This window comes from Dryobates pubescens, chromosome 8 (genome assembly GCF_014839835.1).
Source record: "Dryobates pubescens isolate bDryPub1 chromosome 8, bDryPub1.pri, whole genome shotgun sequence".
Classification (NCBI taxonomy): domain Eukaryota; kingdom Metazoa; phylum Chordata; class Aves; order Piciformes; family Picidae; genus Dryobates; species Dryobates pubescens.
Genome location: NC_071619.1, coordinates 33,021,366 through 33,031,452, shown reverse-complemented (window position 1 = coordinate 33,031,452; position 10,087 = coordinate 33,021,366).

Below are 10,087 nucleotides of genomic sequence, written 5' to 3'. Positions count from 1 at the left end.
AGGCAAAGTTCCTTATTCCCAGTATTTCGTTCTGGAAACCGAAAGCATCTTGTCATCCTGTTCTGCCTACAGCAGCCTTCACTCAGCAAAAAAATAAGGAAGCAGGCTGCAAGACACAAGCTGCTTTTCAGTGTGATGTGAAGTCAGGCCCCAGATCTGCTTAGAGGGGAAGGAAACTGGGTAGGATGGAGTTGAAGGAAGGACGTTGTGTGAAGGTATTGCTCTGTGGCACCAAGGAGAGGAAAAGGGTTGGTTATTTGGGCTCATGGAGGTTTTGGGGGATTTTGGGGGAGGATGCTAGAGAGGTTAAGGGTGTGATCTCCAGAAGCAGAGCAAACACATCACTATACCCAAGTGAAAGTACAACAGGCCCTCCCCCACATCCTGACTGTGTCAGCTCTTGTGGGTTTAACAGATTAGTGAATCCTTCATTAACGTGACCAGAAGAGGGCTTTGAGGCACAGAGAGCGAGCCTGGGAGGATACTCAAATGAAAAACCTAAGCACCATGTAATAGTTCTGGTGGTGGTTTGGTTTGTAATCCCTGGGCAGCTGCACTTTAAAGACAAATGGCAGGTACATCAATGGGTGAATTTCTTTCACTAGGAGTTTATTTTCAAGTGAGGTTCAGTTGACACAGACATTTATAACTCTTAGGTTGGCTGAAGACTGCCTTTTTTCTTTTGAGTCACATCAGGATCCATCAGAGTAAACTACTGGGGTGGAAAAGTCCATCTCTCAAGACAGTTCTTCCTGCAGTGTGGAAAATTCAGCAGATTATGTGGTCTGACAGCAGGGCCAAGGCTAAGTGCAAGGTCCTGCACCTGGGTCAGAACAATCCTCAATATCAGTACAGGCTGGGGGATGATGAGATGAAGAACAGATGAAGAACTTGGGGGGCACTGCTGGATCAGAAACTGGCCATGAGCCAGCAATGTGCACTTGCTCTGGGGAGACCTTATAGCACCTTTCTAGTATCTAAAGGGGTCCTACAGGGTGAAGGACTTTAGAGAAGGGCTAGCTAGGACAAGGGGCAGTTGGTCTTAATCTAGAGCAGGGTAGATTTAGATTGGACATTAGGAAGAAGTTCTTTACTATGAGGGTGAAACACTGGAACAGGTTGCCCAGGGAGGTGGTAGAGGCTCCATCCCTGGAGATGTTCAAGGTCAGTCTCGATGGGGCTCTGAGCTACCTGATCTAGTTGGGGATGTCCCTGCTTAATGCAGGGTTGTTGGAGTAGATGAACTCTAGGGGTTCCTTTTAACCCAGTTCATTCTGTGATTCTATGAAATTCATGTTTTTTCCCTGTCATGATCCTGTGTTCAGCTTTTTCCACTCCTTCCTGCCCTCTGGTTTTCCCTGAGCTGGATGATTCATGCTTTCCAGTCTTGCCTGGCCTCTTTCTCTGCCTGAATCAGCTTCTCTTAGGGAATTGTGGCATGGCAGCTATTTCTGTCTTTATCTGTTCCTTTCTTTTAATGGTTTCTTCCCCTCCTCTATCATTTTTGCCCTCTGCAATGAGATTCGACAAAGACAAGTGCAGAGTCCCACATCTGGTCAAGAATAACTCTCTGCACTAGTACAGGTTAGGTGACCTGTTGGAAAGCAGTTCCACAGAGGAGGACTGTAAGATGGACAGAAAGGTGACTGTGAGAGAGCAATGTGCCCTTGTGACTTAGAGTGCCAATGGTATCCTGGGGTGCATTAAGAAGAGTATGACCAGCAGGTCAAGGGAGGTTCTCCTTCCCCTCTACTCTGCCCTAATGAGGCCTCATTGGGAGTACTGTCTTCAGGTCTGGGCTCCCCAGGTCAAGAGGGGCAGGGAATTACTGGAGAGAGTTCAGCACAGGCTGCAAGACTGATTAAAGGAATAGAACTTATGAGGAAAGGCTGAGAGACCTGGGGCTGTTTGGACTGGAGAAGAGAAGGCTCTGGGGAGACCTGATAAGTGCCTTGCAGTACCTGAAGGGGTAACAGGGAAGTTGAGGAGGGACTTTTTATATAAGGGCCTCTAGTAATAGGACAAGGAGGAATGGTTTTAAACTAAAGCAGGGTAGGTTTAGTTTGAACATTAGGAAGAAGTTCTTTACTATGTGGGTTGTGAGACACTCAGGCAAGTTGCCCAGCTGTGGCTGCCTCACCCCTGCAAGTGTTGAAGACCAGGCTGGATGAAGCTTTGAGCAAGCTGGTCTAGTGGGAGGTGTCCTTGCCCTTGGCAGTGGGGTTGGAACTAGATGATCTTTAAGGTCCCTTCCCATGCACGCTGTTCCGTGATTCTATGACGGAGGGCACCCTAGTCTTTCAGGGAGCAAGCAGTGAAGTACTAGCCCTGGCTGGAACAAACCACCCTTATTTCAAAGGAAAGTGCTGAGCCCATCAAGATTATCTGTTGAACATGTTCCAGTGACATAACACGTAGGTGAACAGGAAGATGAAGCCCACGCAGCATTTCCTGCCTGCAGGGGGAAGGTTGCAAAATGATCCCCTTTGGGAAGGAGAACTTCTTTCCTACTTTCCTCCTGCAGATTACTGGGGCAGGATGAGGGTGGGGGTAAAGTCCGAGGAGTTTCTGTTTGTTTGGGATCTTTTAACATCCACACTGCAGTGCAGTAATCTCTGCAGGTTCAGTGGGACCGGGGATAACTTGCCTGGATGTGTTCCTCTGCAACTCCTCCTAGGTGAACCTAGGCAGGGGGTCGGACTGGATGATCTCCAGAGGTCCCTTCTGACCCCTACCATTCTGTGACTGTCATAAATTATTCAGTGCTCTTACCATATTGGTGGCAGCTGCTGGGAACCACGTGTGTTAACTCCACTGGGGAGGGGGTAAGAAATGGCACTGAAGCTGGGGAGTGTTTGCTCTGAGAAGATTTGGCTGTCTTGTCCTTGCCACATTTGCTAAACATGGTGAATCCTGCCCCATGCCGTTGCTGAAAGGAGAAGACAAGGGAATGTGATTCAGATGGATCTGCTTGCCTCTTAGGAAAACCTTGGAAACCTCTTTTGTGCTGGATGAGGCTTTGAGCAAGCTGGTCTAGTGGGAGATGTCCTTGCCCGTGGCAGCGGGGTTGGAACTAGATGATCTTTAAGGTCCCTTCCCATGCAAGCTGTTCCATGATTCTATCCTTTCCCCAGCCTAAACCTCCCTTGGTGCAACTTGAGGCCGTTCCCTTGTTCTATCACTAGTTACTTGAGAGAAGAGACCAACACCCACCTCACGACACCCTCCCTTCGGGTAGCTGTAGAGATAGGCAAGGAGGCGAACCTGACCCTGCCAGGAAAGAAACTCCACCCCGTTGTATGCTGTAGGTTTCTCTCAACCCCTTTGTTTTACTTCCTTTCTCATTGTTCTTGATGTGAACCTCACATCATCATCTTCTAGATCCTTTTTAGCAGCCTTATGCCAGTCTGGGCTTTCCTGCCAGCCCTCTTTAACAGGGGAATGTCCCTCCCAGGGGTTACCCCACCTGGGAAATTCCACCGCAAAGAAAAAGTCCAGCAAGCCACACGCACACCACCCTCTTCCTCCACCCTGCTGCTTCCTCTCACATGTCACAACACCCCCCCTCGTAGTTAACTAGGGCTGAAAGATAAGTGGTGTGTGATTCTTCCTTGGTGGGGGCAGGAGGAGGGTGGGGGGGGGTGGGGTTGGACTTGATGTTCTCCAGAGGTCCCTTCCAACCCCTACCGCTGCAATAAAAAGAGCCCTGTGGGTATTCAGCTTGGAGATGTTCTAAATCTGGGAGAGTTCTCTAGGGTGGGTTTTTTGGTTTGTTTTTTTTTTTTTTTGTGAGAGAAGGGAAAAACCTTTCCTGGCTGCTGCTTCTCTGTTTCATACCATTGAACCTCAGAGGAACTTTCAACCATTCACATAGATGTGGCCATAAGGAACCGCCAGTGGGGTGCACAGAGCAGGCTGGTTTACCGTAGAGCTCGTTCTAACTTCACTCCTCTGACATGAAGGTACCACTGTTATCACTTCATTTGCTTTGCTGCTGAAAATCTGTCATTGATTGGCACAAAACTGGCTTCTCATATGTTTTATCCTTCTTCTTTTCCTTTTTCTTTTGACTTTTAATATGCTTGCAAGTGGCTTGTGCTATAGCTGTCCACCTGTGTTTTGGGGTTGGGTACAGAAGTATGGCTAGGTTTGGAGAAGGAAGCAACTAACAATGAAGTGTGAAGGAACAACAATGCCTAGTGGGATTTTTGAAAGCCCACAGTAGATCTAAGAGCAAAATAGCCTTAAATAGCTTAGCTGGTTAAGGCAATTTTCTCTGAAGCAATCTTCTTCTTTAGGACCAGAAGAAAGGGACTCAAGTTGCACCAAGGGAAGTTCAGGTTGGGTGTTAGAATGTCATCACTGAAAGGGTTTCAAGGCATTGGAACAGCTTACCTGGGGAGGTGGTGGAGTCTCCTTCCCTGGAGTCACGTGGATGTAGTGCCTGGGGGCCTGGTTTAGAAAAGGACTTGTCAGTGTTAGGCTAATGATTGGACTCCATGATCTTAAAGGTCATTTCCAGCTTAGGCAATTCTGTGATTCTGTTTTTTTCAGAGGAGGATGTAGTAACTTTTCAGAAGATGGATGGATGGATGGATAGGAAGCTAAGCTTAAGGGCAATGAATGGAATGAAAGTTGTTAGTGGAAGCAGGTCTTTTGTGTAATCTTAATTACAGGTTCTTTCCTGGAAGATCATCAGGAATTTTGGAAGAGCAGAGCCTCCTCAGCGTACAGATCTGCCAGCTTCACCAGGGCAGGAGTAAACTGTCATGGTGTGGTGGGAGACAGCATAAGGAAACATATACAAATAGGGATCTACACCTACCTTCTTGTAGTTTAGCAAATACTCTGTGGGAATGAAAAGAAGTAAGCCTAATGAACTTAAAATCCACTTTAAAACTTGTTATGCTAAGGAGTTTATTAAATCAAACCATAAACTTCTTTTCATCACCTGGTGAGGGTTCCTCTGCCTTACCACACGAGGTTGATTATGCAGCACCCCAGTTCATTACCTGTGCCTATAACTGGCATGTGGGGAAAGCAGCCCAGCACCAGGCTTCGTGCAGAGGATAAAATACAGTCTGGGTTTTAGCCTCCCCAAAATCTGGGGGCATGTTTGTACCATGGTGTCATCAGTGACTTGTATATGACTGAGAATGGGTAGCTTGCAAGTCCTTTAGGTGGAAGGCAGGTATTTTCAGCTGGGAGATCATGGCTTGGCTGGAGCCACGTAGTGGGCAGAGAAAGGGTGATACCCTGAGCTCTTCTTCATGGTCAGGGACAAATGCCACCTAGTACAATTGGGAAGAAGGCCATATTTCCATTCCGAATGAAATTCCAGTTTCAGCTTGGTTCCTGAGGAAAATGATTTCTCTTTGGCCATTTAAACCTTTTATAGAATCATAGACTTGCTTTGCTTGGAAAAGACCTCTAAGATCATTGAGTGCAGCTACTGACCTAGCACCACTATGGCCATTAAACCTTGTCCTGAAGTGCCACGTCCCAAAGATTTTTGAGCACCTCCAGGGATGGTGATTCCACTGCCTTCCTGGGTAACTTGTTCCAATACCTAACTACACTTTTATAGAAAGTAAATAATAAAGTGCTTCATAAAACTGCTTTATTAAAAGCATGGATTTTACTTACAACCTGACCTGGCTTTGCTTCTAGCCCTGAGCTATCGATGCCAGCAAAAGTCACTCCTGATGGTGCTGCTGAAACCCCCCTCATGCGACTTTTCATGTTCCTAGTCAAGAGCTCCTGAGAAAAAATGGGCAAAGTAGAAACAAGAGCTGGCTTTACTCTTCCTTTCTTCTTCAGAATTTGGCAGGAAGTTAAAAGGAAACAAGCATCCATGGGCTAGCTTCTGTGAAGAGCAGCGTCCTGTCAGACAGGATGTGTGTGTCTGGCTTCAGCTGGTGTCTTTTCCCAGCTAAGAACTGTAGGAGGGAGCCAACGCCTGGGAACAGAGCTTTGCACTGTGCCCCACCAAATCAAAGAGCTTTCTTGATGTTTTATGCTAACTTGGGTATGATTTACATATTACTGAGATTTTGTCATTACTGTCATGGACTTCTCTCTAAATGTGTGGCAACTGGCTGTTATGTCTGCAGAAGGTCCAGAGGAGGGACACAAAGATAATCAGAGGGCTGGAGCATCTCTCCTACAAGGGCAGGATGAGGGAGTTGGGGGAGAAGAGAAGGCTCCAGGGAGACCTCATAGCTGCATTTCAGTGTTTGAAGGGGGCTACAGGAAACCTGGAGAGGGAGTTTTTATTGGCACCTGTGGTGACAGGACAAGAGACAATGGTTTTAAGTCAGAGGAGAGTAGATATATGTTGGACATTAGAAAGAAATTCTATACTATGAGGGTGGTGAGACACTGGAGTTTGGGTTGCCCAGAGAAGTCATGGCTGTCTTATCCCTGGAAGTGTTTCAGACCAGGCTGGATGAGACTTTGAGCAACCTGATCTGGTGGGAGGTGTCCCTGCCCATGGCAGTGGGGTTGGAGCTAGGTGATCATTAAGGTCCCTTTCAACTCCAGCCATTCTAGGATTCTGTGATTCTTTCTAAACGTGTGGCAACTGGCTGTTAAGTCAGTAGAAGAAAAAAAGAACAGGGTATTAGCATCCTTTCCATGATGCTAATATCCTTTATGCAGACATAGGACATCTGTGGTGGAGAAGACATGTGGCAGCTCTGACCCACAGATGGAGTGATGCTGTCCCAGCACACATTTAACTGAAGATAAAACCTGCCCTGGTGTGTGTGATTCATCCCAAGCACCAAGAAAATCTTTTGTACTTCTACTTGGAATCAACCTGATATTTTCTTTACCATAATGAAGCTGCCTTGGTTTAGGTGCTTCTGCTTTTTTCTTTCTTTCTTTCTTTCTTTTTTTTCCTTTTTAATAAGAAAATTTCCTCTTTGTTGAATTTGTCTGACTAATGGAGCACAGCTCTGCAGCTGAGTTTCAGGACTTTCCCAAGGTCAGCCAGACATGGGTTTTGAAAGCTGGGATTTCTCTGGTGAATTGAAGTCTAAACTGAAGGCATTAAAACTGGAAAATACAGTGAAATAAGATCAAGAAATCAGATGAGGGGGTTCCCTGCAGTGACTTTTGCAGTGTTAAGATGCTCTGAGTATCTTTTACTGTAGTCATCTTGTTTCTGCCTGGGCTTTCCTGCATGCTGATCTGCACCTTTGAGTTGATGGTGTGCTCATAGTCTCTATAGGATGGTTCAAATAATGGCTGAGGCTTCCTGCAGGTGTTGATCCCACATGGACGATGTTTTTGAGTGGAAAAACATGTGTTTGGGAAGCCTGGATGTATGGCAATGTTAATCTTAGATGGATTTAGCCTGGAGAAGAGGAGGCTCAGAGGAGGCCTTACTGCTCTCTACAACTGAAGGGAGGTTATTGACAGGTGCAGGTCGATCTCTTCTCCCAGGCAACCAGCACCAGAACAAGAGGACACAGTCTCAAGCTGCACCAGGGGAAGTTTAGGCTGGAGGTGAGGAGAAAGTTCTTCACAGAAAGAGTTGTCAGCAATTGGAATGTGCTGCCCAGGGAGGTGGTGGAGTCACCATCCCTGGAGGTGTTCAAAAAAGGACTAGATGTGGCACTTGAAGCCATGGTTTAGTTAGTCATGAGGTGTTGGGTGGCAGGTTGGACTTGATGATCTCTGAGGTCTTTTCCAACCTTATTGATTCTGTGATTCTATGGTGATTACCCATTAGTACACACACACTGAGAGGCTAGAAAAGCAGATTACAGTTTGGAAAAAATCAGATTTTTCTGGGTTACAATCTCACTGTGATAAAGCATTTTTCGGTACTGTTCCTGTACTAAAGAGTTGAGTGGCAATGTGGCACTAGGACAGCTCTGCAGTCCCTGCTACAAAGTTGTTTCATCTTGCAAATGACTGAAGTGGTCCTTGTTTGTGGAAGGTAAGAATACTGCAACTGAGGTCCACCAGGGCCTATTTCCCAGATGCAGGAGCACAGGCTCCTGCTTCTGAGAGCAGAAAATGAAATTAATACAGGCTAAGAGTGATAGGTTTTGACCAAGGCTGGTCGTCTGAATTAAGAAGAAAAAGGTTTTCAGCATGAGGTCTCATAGAGGAAGGAGTCTATAGGAAAGCTGGAGATGGACTTTTTATAAGGGCATGTGGTGATAGAACAAGGGGCAATGGTTTTAAATTAGAACAGGATAGAATGGACATTAGGAAGAAGTTCTCTACTGTGAGGGTGGTGAGGCACTGTAATGGGTTGCCTAGAGAAGGTATGGATCCCTCATCCCTGTAGATGTTGAAGACCAGGCTGGATGAGGCTTTGAGCAAGCTGGTCTAGTGGGCAGTGTCCCTACCCATGGCAGGGGGCTTGGAAATAGCTGATCTCTAAGGTCCCTTCCAACTCAAGCTGTTCCATGATTCTGTGATTCTATGAGCCATTAGGAAAAATGATGCTTACCCCTCCAGACCTACACTGTGGCTTCCCTAATGGCACCAAGAAGCTGAGCTATTTCCCTTTCTGAACTGGAATAGTGTAACAAGGAAAATATTTTGAGGCAAGAAGGTGCATTATTTACCTCAGCAAAGCACACCCAATGTCCTCTACAGGTGATAGATGACGTTACCCTGTGCTATGGGGAAATGGCCCTTCTGCTCCTTGTTTACCCACTGTGACATCAGTGGTGTGTGTATGTCTTAGCCATGTGCTCCCACTGCGAGGAGCTAATGAACTAATGAGATAGGTAAGCTTGGGTGAGAAGATGAGTAACCAGGGCAGTGAGTACAGTGAGAGGAATGTCCACAAACACAAGGTGAATGTACAGGGAAGCTTTTGACTTGGCTAGATGCACTGAACCATCTTTGTAACACTTGCTAGGTTTAGGGTTTCTTTTGCTCTCTTGGGTTTTGTTTGGTTGGTTTTTGGTATTGGTCTGTTTTGGGATTTTTTGTTTGTTTCTTTCTTCAAATATAAAGCAGTCTGAAAGAAGAAAAAACAAACAGAAAAAAAAAAAAGCAGAACTGAAGGCATTCTTCAGATCAAAGGAACAAGCCCCAAAAGACACATGTTGACTAACTAGTCTGAATTTTCATGTAATATGAAGAATTATACATGTCCACTTTTGAAGTGCAGGCTAATCCCAGGAAGTCAGTCTTGGAGACCAGCATCTAGGGAAAAAATGTAGTAATACAAGTACAGCAAAGAGGGAAGAAACTCTCTGTACTGGCTTTTTAGAAGGAAAGTGTGTCACAGACCATATTCAATCTGCTGACATATGCTCTCCTAAGTCATTAAAGCAAACACAGGTATTGATCCTGAATGGTTTTTAGGAATCATTTAATGGCTTGAGTTGGAAGGGACCTTAAAGCTCATCTAGTTCCAACCCTACTGCCATGGACAGGGACACCTGCTCAAGACCCAGCCTGGTCTTCAACACTTCCAGGGATGAGGTGTCCTCTAGTTTTCTGGACAACCTGTTCCAATGTCTCACTACCCTCATAGTAAAGAACTTCTTCCTAATGTCCAGTCTAAATCTACCCTCCTCTGGTTTCAAACCATTGCCCTTTGTCCTATCAGTAAGCTTTTACCTCTGTTTTTCTGATGCTATTCTAAAATCAAACTGAGTATCATGCTGGGTGGTTTGGGGTTTGTGTGCTGTGTGGAGGTGACACTAGGGTACAGAGGCGTGGTGGCACAACTCAACTCACACTCTGCAGTGGGAGGCTAATTACACTTCTTGGAGAGTAAGCAACATTTGACATCCTTACAGCAAATATTCACTTACATTAAGCAACTGGATTGTACCACAGAGGTCATACTGCTCCAGAAACGTTGCACAACCAGGTTCTTGCTGCTAGTATATTGTGCTCTGCCACTTTACCTAGAGGCTGACCCTTGTTCTGTGCTGCCTCTTAGGAGATGGACTGAAGGGAGATGTTTAACCTGCTGCTGGCATGATCTTCACTCATGGTTAGGAGGGACTGTGTGCCTGGCAAAGTGACTAGGGGCTGTGCTGCTCTGTAGAATCATAGAATGGCAAGGATTGGAAGGCACCTCTGGACATCGAGTCCAATCCCC